Here is a 12,797-nt window from a genome sequence, read left to right as displayed (position 1 = left end):
AGAAGGTTGGAAATGACAGAAAACAAAAATAGAAACCATTCAGAAGGGTTTCAGTCTCCCTTTATGCCCTACAAAATGCTGTATTGGGCAATACCCAGAAGTACCCACATGGCTTCTGCCCTCCACCTGGAGGTTGGACTTTTCAACTCTCAGGATGCCCAGGGCATGGAGCTGACCAGGACAGTCCACTTAGTCTTGGGCGGATGGCCTTTGGTGATAGAGAGGTCCGTGGGCATCTGAAGCCGACACTTGCTTGGCAGAACAGAGAACTAGGCCAAGGCAGGAAGGTGTTCTGACCTGAAAACGTTATGTTCCAGTTAAAATGTCCATACTACGCAAAGCAATCTACAGATTCAGTGCAATCCCAATCAGAATCCCAGTGACATTATTCATGGAAATAGAACAAAGAATCCTAAAATTCATATAGGGCAACCAAAGACCCCGAATTGCTAAAGTGATCCTGAGAAAAAAGAGCAAAGCTGGAGGCATCACAATCCCTGACTTCAAAATGTACTACAAAGTCATAGTGATCAAAATGGCATGGTACTGATACAAAAACAAGCACACAGATCAACGGAACAGAACTGAAAGTCCCAAAATAAAACCACGCATCTACGGACAGCTAATCTTCGACAAAGGTGCCGAGAACATACAATGGAGAAAAGATAGTCTCTTCAATAAATGGTTTGGAGAAAAAGGTTAGCCACATGCAAAAGAATGAGAGTAGACCATTATCTCATGCCATACACAAAAATAAACTCCAAAGTGATCAAAGACTTGAAGATAAGTCCTGAAACCGTAAAACTCCTGGAAGATAATATAGGTAGTATACTCTTTGACATCAAACTTAAAAGGATCTTTTCAAATACCATGTCTTCTCAGACAAGGGAAGCGAAAGAAAAAACAAACAAGTGGGACTTCATCAGACTAAAGAGCTCTGAAAGGAGAAAGAAACTAGGATCAAAGCCAAAAGACAGCCCACCAACTGGGAGAAAATGTTTGCAAATCATATATCCTACAAGAAGTTAATCTCCATAATATATAAGGAATTCACACCACTGAAGAACAACAAAAACAGCCCGATCAAAAAATGGGCAGAGGATACGAACAGATATTTTCCCAAAGAAGATATACAGGTGGCCAATAAACACATGAAAAGATGTTCAACATCACTAATCATCAGGGAAATGCAAATCAAAACCACACTAAGGGAGTCAGCCTGGTGGCACAGCAGTTAAATTCGCATGTTCCGCTTCAGCGGCCTGGGATTTGCCGGTTCGCATCCTGGGTGTGGAGCTATGCACCACTCGTGAAGCTATGCTGTGGAGGCATCCCACATATAAAGTAGAGGAAGATGGGGGCAGATGTTAGCTCAGGGCCAGTCTTCCTCAGCAAAAAAAGAGGAGGATTGGTGGCAGATGTTAGCTCAGGGCTAATCTTCTTCAAAAAACTACACTAAGATACGACCTTACGCCTGTTAAAATGGCTATAATCACTAAGACTAAAAATAACAAATGTCTGAGAGGGTGTGGATAAAAGGGAACCCTTATACACTGCTGGTGAGAATGCAAACTGATGCAACCACTATGGAAAACAGTATGGAGATTCCTCAAAAAGCTAAAAATAGAACTACCATATGACCCAGCTATCCCACTACTGGGTATCTACCCAAACAACTTGAAATCAACAATCCAAAGTAACATATGCACCTCTAGGTTCATTGCAGCACTATTCACAATAGCCGAGACATGGAAACAATCCAAGTGCCCATCGACTGATGATTGGATAAAGATGTGAGATATAAATATATATATACACACACACACACACACACAATGTAATACTACTCAGCCACAAAAAAGACAAAATCATCCCATTTGCAACAACATGGATGGACCCATAGGGTATTAAGCTAAGGGAAATAAGCCAGACTGAGAAAGACAAACACCGGATGATTTCACTCATATGTGGAATATAAACAAACACATGAACAAAGAAAACAGTTCAGTGGTCACCAGGGGAAGTGGGGTGGGGTGGGCACAGGGGGTGAAGGGGAGCACTTATGTGCTGACAGACGAGAAAAAACATACAACTAAAATTTCACAACGATGTAAACGTTTATGAACTCAATAAAAAAAACCCAAAAAACATTATGTTCCATGGTCTCAAAAAATTTATGACAAATAGGGCTCGTTGACATTAATGCCAGTTGACATTAACAGACACTTGGCAAATGATAGTTATTTTAACTTATTTAGGATTGGATTATTAGTTTTTCTTTAATTTTTCAACAAACATTTATTGAGGCACTAAGCTGAGTGCTGGGGATATAAAAGTGAATAAAACAGTTCCTGCCTCAAGGAAGATCATAATTTAACAATGGAGACAGCCACTTAAAAGATTAGAACTACAATATGTAATTATAACTTTAAGACAGTGTGGCGACCACAGCTGTAAAAGTATATACAATGGCTCTCTTCTCTTGTTGTCAATTATGTGCTTTAGAATTTCAAAATATCCTGTACATTTGATTAGCAAGCAAAATAAAGAAATTGGAGGCTGAAAAATTGGAAAAGAGAAAGCAAAAATATCATTATCTAAAAGCAATAAAACTATATATCTGAAAACCCCAAGAAAGCCAACTAAAAAACTTACTATAAACAGTAAAAGAATATAGTAAGGTGGTTCCATTCAAAATTAATATACAGAAATAACCAGCCTTCATAGATAAAAATCAGTCAGAAATATACAGAAAAGACTCCTCCTTACCAAAAAATCTTTTAAAGATAAAATAGCTAGGTATAAATTTAATAATAGGTACATAATACCTATATAGAGAAAATTTTAGAACGCCAGCGAGGAACCCAGAAGATACTTTGAACAAATGCAAAGTCAGAGCATATTCTCGTAGATGATGATGACTCAACGTCGTAAATATATCTATTCTCTCTAAATTAGTCTATGTACTTAATCCAGTCATCCCTCCCTCAAATTTAATTAGCAAGCTGATCTAAAGTTTATATAGCAAGATAAGCAAGCAAGAATAACCAGGAATATTTTGAAGTTGGTAAGAAGGGACTAATTATTGTTGTCGTTAGTACTGTTGAGTCAATTCCGACTCCCAGCGCCCCTGTCGTCAGCATGGCGGAATCCTGCCCAGGCTTTTTGCATCACCCTCTCATCTTCCGGCGCTATATCAGATAATGCTCCACTGCTATTCATAGGGTTTTCATGGCTGATTTATTTGGAAGTGGGTGGCCAGTTCTTTCTTCCTAGTCTGTCTTAGTCTGGAAGCTGAAACCTGTCCCCCATGGGTGACTTTGCTGGTTTTTGAAATCCTTGTGGCATAGATTTCAGCATCACAGCAACACACAGCCACCACGGTATGACAACGACAGACAGGTGGTGTGATTTCCTGACCAGGAAATGAACCTGGGCTGTGGCAGAGAGAGTAACAAATTTTAACCACTAGACCACCAGAGAAGGGACTAGCCCTAGCACATATTAAAATCTATTATAAAACCATAAGTTTTAAAACAGTATCCTACTGATCTATGAAGAAATAGATCAATGGAGTAGAATAGAGAAGTCCAGGAATGGATCCAAATACATGTAGAATTTTGTATGTAATAAAGGTGACAAAGAGACGCATCAGTTAACATGTGGTGTTAGGAAGGCAGTGTAGAGGATGCTGCAGTGGGCCATACGCATCCCCCCTTCAGGACCACAGCACTGTTTCCCCCAGCTGCTGGCAGTGTTGTCTGCTGAAAGCTCCTGGCTGAGTTCCTCCCAAGGAATTGCTCTCAGCCAACGGGAGCTGCTTCATCTAAAGCTACAGCCCTGGGGTCAGTCACATCCATGGACTGGTCAATGTGGGAGAACGAATGCCTGGCCCTCTGCCTTCAATTTAAGACATCTCCGAAAGGCCCCTCCAGGTCCAGAGCTCAGGGAATTGGCTGAAGCTCTGTTGCTCCTGCATCCCAACTCCACTTCTCCCTCTGCCCAATTTTGCTTCTTTCACTCCTTATAGGTGTGATTACTGAGACTGCTCCCCAGCAAACTTCTTGCACTCAAATCTCTGTCCCATAATCATGCCATGCTGTGGTAGGCATCCCACATATAAAGTAGAGAAAGATGGGCACAGATGTTAGCTCAGGGCCAGTCTTCCTCAGCAAAAAAGAGGAGGATTGGCAGCAGATGTTAGCTCAGGGCCAATCTTCCTCAAAATGATAAATAAATAAAAAGAAAAGAAATTCTGACCCATGCTACAACATGGATGAACTTTGAAGACATTAGGCTAAATGAAATAAGCCAGTGGCAAAAAAGACAAATACTGTCTGATTCTGATACCAGTTCAACACAAGATTGACATAAGGGAAGCCATATTGTAGAAAAGAAACCATATTATAACATTGAATGGTCTCTGATTAACTAACCCAGACATGCTCTGTAGAGTTTATGGCCCCTCCTAGCTGCTTTAAGTTGATAACTTTGTTCTTTTGAGTTCCTTAGGAAAATGATGACCCCTGAGCAGAGGGCCTATGCTAATAGACATCATCAATGTCAACTGAAAGATCAGGGTATAGGGTGTTGCTCCATTCTCTGATGCATATCCAGGAAAACAAAGAACTATCAGGAACTGGGACGAGATGTCTGCTCCCCCTGAAGATCACATGGAGGCCCCACCTGGACACCAGCCCCATATATAACTGGCCTGCAGTCTTTGTTCCGTAAGATGGTTCTTTCAGACACGAGTCAGCCATCTTCCCCCTTGCTAACAAGCTGTAATAAAAAACCCTTTCTCTCCCCACCAACCTGCCTCTCGGCTATGGGTATGTCTCGCAGTGAGCAGACAACTCCCCCCCCCCCCCCCCCCCCGCCCACCCCTTAGGTGGTAACAATTCCACTTACATGAGATACTTAGAGCAGTCAAATTCCTAGAGACAGAAAGTGGAATGGTGGTTACCAGGGCTACGGGGCGGGAGGAATGGGGAGTTGATATTTAACAGGTACAGAGTTTCTGTTTGGGATTTCTGTTCTAGAAATGGATAATGACAATGGTTGCACAACATGGTGACTGTACTTAATTGTACACTTTGTTAAAAAAGAAATAACAGGCCTCAAAATGGAGTCATTTGTCCCCATGACAGCAAACCAAGGCTTAATTACAGTTTCAATCTAGCCCTGGAATGTGACCTTTTTAACAGTCAATCTGAAATTTACTGATTACCGCTGGTGAGGTAATCTGCATGATAAAACCCCAGCCTTCTCTTTCCCCTAAAATAAGATGTCCTGGCCTGAAACAATTCTTTCTTTTCTTTTGCTAATAACTTCCTTACCCCAACCTCCTTCTGCCTATAAATCCTTCTGTTTTCTACAACTGCTTGGACCACCCTTCTCTTTGCTGGATGAGATGCTGCCCAAATCACGAATCATTTGATAAAGCCAATTAGATCTTCAAATTTACTCGTTTGAATTTTGTTTTTTCACAACTTAAAAATGGTTAAAATGGTAAATTTTATGTTATATACATTTTACCACAATAAAAAAATAAACAAAATTCTGTTTGGCAAGACCCACCAAAATGAAAAGAAACAAAATATTTGTAACTTCTATCATAACAAAGGTTAATTTCTACAAAGCAATAAGGAAAAGACCCAAAGCACAATAAAAAAAAATGGGAAAATGACAGGAACAGAGAATTTAGAGAAAAAATAAAAATGGTTCTTAATGTATAAAATTATGCTCAACTTCACTCATAAAAAGAGAAATAGATGGGGCTGGCCCCACTGCCCACTGGTTAAGTTTGTGTACTTTGCTTTGTCGGCCCAGGGTTCGCTGGTTCAGATCCCGCGCACAGCCCTATGCACCACTCATCAAGCCATGCTGTGGCAGGTGTCCCACATATAAGACAGAGGACGATGGGCATCACTGTCCTGACTTTCTCTCTCTGTGCTCCTATATTCCATCTATGAACAATTATTTCTTGATTTAGAGAGAAAAAAATGTAAATTCACGCTCTAATTACCCCAGATAGTTGAAGATAAAAAATAAAATAAAATAAACCCCTAGTTCAAATTGTTCCAAAGTTTCAAAGGAAACATATTGCTTGTGTTTTCACACTTTTTTCCAGTATAGGTTACTTAGTGTATTCATGTCAGATTCTCTATGTTTCCTCATCTGTGTCAGCCATGGTTCAAATAGTGAATACTTAGAATTAATAATGTGTAGTGATGGATATAAAAACCAAAAAACATTAAAAAATTAAAAATTAAATTAATTAATTAAATTAATTTTAAATTTTAAATTAAAAAGTTAAAAATATAAAAAATATATAAAAAATAAAAAATAGGATCCTTGCTTTCAAAGAGCCCTTAGAATCACAAGGGTGGCTAGGCACAAGGGTCTCTAGGCCATTTCCCTGAACTCCGTCTCTGTTCTCTGCCCAGTTCACCGTCTACCCTGCTGTCCATCTCCCACTGCTGTCCGCATGTCTCACGGCCGTTCTCGATGGCTCCGAGTTACTCTCAGAACAGCTCTCAGGGCCCTCCACAAGGCAGTCTGAATCCGCCTATCTAACTGGGTGTTTCACCATTTCCAGGAGGGGATCAGGCAGCCAGGCTAGTGTTTCAACTGTTCCAAGACCAGCAAACCTGTCTTCACAACCCGGCTTCTCCTCGTGCTGCTCCCCCAGCTCAGAGGGCCCAGGCCCCTCTTCTCCATCTATCTAAATCCTGTCCATCCCGCCTCTTCCTTGAAACTCTCTCAATGCCTCCCTTAGGGGTCCATGTCTCTTTTCTGATTCCCCTTTTTCTTTTTTTTTAAGACTTTAATTTTTTAGAGAAATTTTAGGTTCACAGCAAAATTGAGAAGAGAGTACAGAGATTTTCCATATACCTTCTGTCCCCCCCCACATGCATACCCTCCCCCATTATCAACAACCCCTGCCAGAGTGGCACATTTACTATAACTGATGTACACACATTGACACATCATTATCACCCAAAGTCCACAGTTTACATCAGGGTTCATTCCTGGTGATGTACCTTCTATGGATTTGGACAAAAGTGTAATGACATGTATCCACCATTGTAGTATCAGTCAGAGTATTGTGATTTCCTTTTAATTCTAGGCATTTTCACATTGCTATTTAACTGCTCTAGGAGTGTGTGCCTTTCCTCTCTCATTTATAAGCAAATGCTTAATGAACACTTATCATCTGTCAGACAATGTGATTGGCACTGGATATACAGCAGCAAACATCACAGACCTGGTTTCTATGCTCCTAGTGTTTATAATTAAATGAGGCAAGATAGACTGTAAGTAAATAAACAAACAAAGTAATTTCAAACGATAAGTGCTGCAAAGGCAAAACGAGAAACCTAAAAAGCATTAGGAAGTTCTAAAAGAATAACAGAGGGGACCTAAATCAGATGGGGTGGAGGGTGAGGGCAGGGTGTAGTCAGAGAAGGTCTCCACGGAAGTGACATTTGAACAGATAAATGTCTGTTTAATGAATGGATAGGAGTTGGGCAGCCAGAAGAAGGGTGGCGGGAAGAATAGTCTAAGGAACAGCATCTGCAAAGGCCCTGAGGTGGGAAGGAAGGAGTTCAGTGAATTTGAGGAACTGAAAGAGGCCAGGGAAGGCAAAGGACAGTTGGGAAAGAACTCCTTCTAATCGACTAGACCTTGAACTCCTTAAGCCCAGGGACCGCATTTTATCTGCTGTATATCACCCCTCACTCCCACCCTGAGAACCGAGCACAGCACTTAACACATAGTAGAAGTACCAATATCTTGAAGGATTTAAGTATTGAATCACGATCTTACTAAGGCATCAAGAGAGACATGGGAAATTAGAGTAAAGTATGAAATAATGCATAATCAAACAGAGCTACTTTAGGCTCTGGTGGGTCCCAAGCTCTCTTACTCTTAGAGGCCCTACCACCCCCACATCACTCAACACATGCTAAAATGAACCCACAGTTTGCATCAAACATTATGCATATGTTACTATAATATATACTATGCACTATATAGCATTATTTATATGCTACTAAGAGTAGAATTGAGTGCAGTAAATTGCTTTCCATAAATTTGTGGACATTTAGATACATATATTAATTTTAATTTTGCAAGGTGTTTTTATTTTCTTTTTTTTAAGGAAGATCAGATCTGAGCTAACATCTGCTGCCAATCCTCTTCTTTTTGCCGAGGAAGACTGGCCCTGAGCTAACATCTGTGCCCATCTTCCTCCACTTTATATGTGGGACGCCTGCCACAGCATGGCTTGCCAAGCAGTGCCATGTCCGCACCCAGGATCCGAACCGGCCCACCCTGGGCCGTCGAAGTGGAACGTGCGCACCTAACTGCTGCACCACCGGGCGGCCCCAGTAATTTTGCAAGGTTTTTTAAACCAATTTTTTTCGTAGGCCCTCAACATTCTTTTAGACTCTAGTGCTTAGGTCCTGAGCATTTTCCATAATAGGAACAAGGCCCTGCAATCCAGGGCCGCACTGAGTAGAACAGACAACAAATGCTGTGGGGATTCGGGGAGAGGGGACCTCAGGAGGAGCAGGAAGCCCCAAGTGCCCTGTCTGGTAACCTGTTGCCCTGCCTGGCCAACACCGGAGCTCCTAGGAAACAAAGGAATAAGAAGCCAGTCTGGACCTAACTCAGACCCCAAAACAGAGACTAGCAGATCACTTTGAAGCAACAGGAGTCTTGGTAAGAAGGAACCATGCCATTTTAAAGTATGGAGGACCCAGGCAGACAAATTTTATGAAGGCAACATCAAACCATTCAGGAAAGAAACGCAGGTCTGATTACCTGGCCTGAGACACTGGACAGGAAGATGTCTGCAGAGGTTAAGAAAACTGTCAAAAACCCAACCCTGGGGACACAATGAACAATGGGAAGGCAGGAAGCAGAGAGCTGGAGGGCCTGAGTAGGCTGACAGGCCCCTCGTTAGTGAGTCAGATTTGAAAAAGGCCACACTGGGAAATGAGGGCACAGACACAATCAAAGTGTCTGAGGCTGTTCCATCTGCCAGAACAAAATGCCAGACTGGGTGACTTCGACAACAGAAATCTGTCACTTGCAGCTCTGGAGGCTGGGAAATCCAAGATGAAGGTGTGGACAAGGTAGGTTTCGCTCCACCTCTTCTGAGGCCTCTTCTTTGGCTCGTGGGCTGCCATCTTGCTGGGTGCCCACTTGACCTCTGCGTGGGCATGGGGCAGGGAGGGAGTGGAGAGCAAGCTCTCGCCGCCTCTTCTTATAAGGGCACTAGTCCCATCGTGACCTCATGTAACCCTACCTACCTCCCCGAGGCCCCATGTCCAAAGGCCATCACACTGGGAGGTGGGGCTTCAACCAGGAATTTTGAGGGGACATAATTCAGACCAGAGAAGAGGAGCAAGGGAATGAGCTGACACTTGAGAAAAACAGGTACAATTATTTTTTTAAAAGGCTGTGTCATAGTACAGAAAAGAGCAGGGGCTTCAGATCCAGACAGAGCTGGCTGAATCCCATTTACTAACCACGTGAACTTGGATAAGTTACTTAACATCTCTGAGCCTCAGTTTCCACAGCTGTAAAATGGAGATAAAAATGCATGCATTATGGGGTTGTTGAAAGAATTCATAAGATAGACGGTTTAAAGTACCTGGCCCAGCAAAAAGGCCTTTTTAAAGGTGTTGACTGAGCATGGAAGGCACAGGTATGCTGCCCAGGAGCAGACGTTGTGCTGGAAACGTGAGACCAGGCAACTTCTCTAGTACCTTCCAACTCAAGTCCCATAAATCCACACATCTACGAGGAAGCCGCTCTGCTCATCTCATTTGCTTTGTGGTCACTATCCATTCATGCTCAGCACTCTTACAAATATTATCTCATTTAATTTTCACTACAATCTGACAACCTGGTAATGATAATAGCTAGTATTATTCCCATTTTACAGATGTGCAAACTAAAGCTCAGAGAATCAGATAGCTTCGCCCGAGGTCGTACTGCTAGAGAATGACCAGATCTGGATTGCAGCCAGGACTTTCTCAGAGCACCAGCTTCCCTGCTTCAACTTTTCTGAAGCTGAATACTCATCATACAAATATCAGCGGGCAGACAGCGAAGCACAAAATGAGGCGGGTATTGTGAGTGGACGCCTGGCTTTGAATGAGCTTATGTCTCCAAGCTTGGACAAATTCCAGCTGGGGTACCAACAGAATTTACATATGAGAAGACTGTTGGTACTTTTCCCAGGACGGTGGAGCCAGGGAGGGGCGCCAAGAGACTGTGGATGGGTACACGCTGCTCCAATTTGTGGAAAGGGGAAGAAGGTTGATTCTGCAAACTGTAGATGTCAGTCCTGGGCAAAGTTCTTGAAGGGCAATTTGTGAACATGAGAAAAAAAGGGAAGGAAGTAATTACCAGGTGCTAGCAAGTTTTCACTGAGAAGAAATTATTCCAGAGGAACCTCACTTCCCTTTTTGATAAGGTAAAAGACCGGTATATTTTTATTTACACAATGCATTTAGCTCATTATAATGAGCAAGTTAGAAATGTGTAGACTGGGTTATGGACCGGTGGAGTCATAACAAGGTGAAAATCTATTGTTTTCAAATTAATAAAGGATTTTAAATGTCATTGTTTTCATGAAAAATAGAAATTTTTTTTGTTATTTGGTTTTAAAAATTGAGACAATTGTAGATTTATGTGCAGTTGTAAGAAATAATAGAGAGAGATCCCCTGTACTCTTTGCCCAGTTTCCCCCAGTGGTTATATTTAGCAAAACTACAGTATAATAGTACAAACTAGGATATTGACATTGATACAATCCACTCATCTTATTACGATTTCCCGTTTTACTTGTGCTCATTGGCATGTGTGTGTCTTAAGTTCTACACAATTTTATCACCTTTGTAGTATTCCCGGTCCACTATCGAAGTCCAGGTACTGAACAGCCTCAACTGAAGAAGCAATTTTTAATGGAGGAGACGGAATTTTAACTAAGCCTTGAAGGACAAAGGAGGAGAAAGAACATTTCAGGTGAGAGAACAAAAGAGAAAAATCAAAGGCATGGATAAATACTGGATTGGGGAAGGGTACCAGCCCTGTTGAAGCGAAGGATTGCCAATTACAGAAAAGGTAATTAGGTTAGTTAGATAAGATGCACAGCACATTATAAACAGCTTTGAACATTAGGAACTATAACACTTATATTAAAAGTAGTATACCACCCAAGTCTTAGAAGGCGTCCAGATAGCCATCCTGTGACCAATGGCACAAAGAGGCATCAGTGGTTTTGCACTTGGCCGTTCCCTCTGCAAAGAACACTCTTCTCCAGATACTCAGGTCTGGCTCCATTTCATCATTCAGGTCTCAGCTTAAATGTCACCTCCACCGGGGAGTGAAGCCTTCCCTGATCACCCATTCCAGAGTGCCCGCCCTGCCACTCTCTACCCTAGTTCCCTGCTTTATTTCTTCCATAGCACTATTTTTAAAAACAGAACTATGGATTATAGCACCATTTTTTAAAATAAAAATTTTTTAAAAATGTATTTACTTGTTTTATATTCTCTCTCCCCACTAGCATATAAGTTTTAGAGAAAAGAAATCTTGACTTTTTTTGCTTACTGCTATACACCATTGGTGAGCACAGCCCCAGCACACAGTGGGTGCTTAACAGTTGTTGAACGAATAAACAGGCTACCTGTAGAAGTTGTGGCATATACCACTTTGAAGCCTCCTTGGTCTTGCAGCCCTCTGTCTATCTTTTTCCTATTCTCTATGACTTTGTGGGTTCAGAATGAACGAATATAAAATGGGGAGATCCATCATTACTCCTACGTAGGCTTCCCAAATTTCACTTCAAACCATACAAAAAGCACGTGCCGAGTAGGGAAAAGATAGAAGGATATTATTTGTTAATATGTGATCAGGGTCCAAAACAAGGCCATTCACTGATTTACAGACTTGGTGCCCACATTAGGCACCAGGCAGCAGCCGAGAGACGTTGTCTTCAAAGGGCTCAGAGCCTACTGAGGGAGACAGGCACATAAAATTACAGGAGGTGTGAAAAGCGCAAGAATGGAGGCATGACCTAGGTGCAATGTGGAGAGCCACTTAACATTGGAGTCAGAAAAGGAGTCATAGAGGAGGTACCATTGAGATTGGGACTGGAAATAAGTGTAGCTATTTACCGGGGAACAAATCAGAACTAGAAAATCATTGAAACATAGGGCAGCATTACATACTCTGGAAAATCATGCTACCTCTCTCCCCACCGGTATTCTTTCTTTCTCTTTCTTTCTCCCTCCCTCCTTCTCTTCTTCCTTCCTTCTTTTCTCTCTTCCTTCCTTCCTTCTACCCTTCCTTCCTTCTTTTCTTTCCTTCTGTCAATAGTTTCGAGCACCCGTATCTATCTGGAGAGATACAAAAGGGTAGCCTCAGTTCCTCGACCCTAAGGTGTTCCTAATCCACCTGGAAAGGCACAGACACCAGAGTTCCCACTCCGGAATCAGATCTTGGGTTCAAATCCCAGTTCTACCAGCTCACTAGCTCTGTGACCTGTGGAAGTAACTTGACCTATCTAAGGCTCAGCGTCCTCATCCATAAAGTGGAATAATAACACTATTAACCTCATAGGACTGCCCTGCGTACAGTACGTATTCAATAAATATAGCTGTTATTATTTTTCAATAAACTATTAAGAAGCATGGGGCTAGAGAAGAAACAAAGAAACACAGGATCCCAATGTTAATCACAACCATGTCCTTTCACAGATCTTTTGATATTCTTTT

Source organism: Equus przewalskii, chromosome 19 (assembly GCF_037783145.1).
Source record: "Equus przewalskii isolate Varuska chromosome 19, EquPr2, whole genome shotgun sequence".
Lineage (NCBI taxonomy): Eukaryota > Metazoa > Chordata > Mammalia > Perissodactyla > Equidae > Equus > Equus przewalskii.
The sequence above is the reverse complement of the archived record's forward strand: the minus strand, read 5'-3'. Positions refer to the sequence as shown.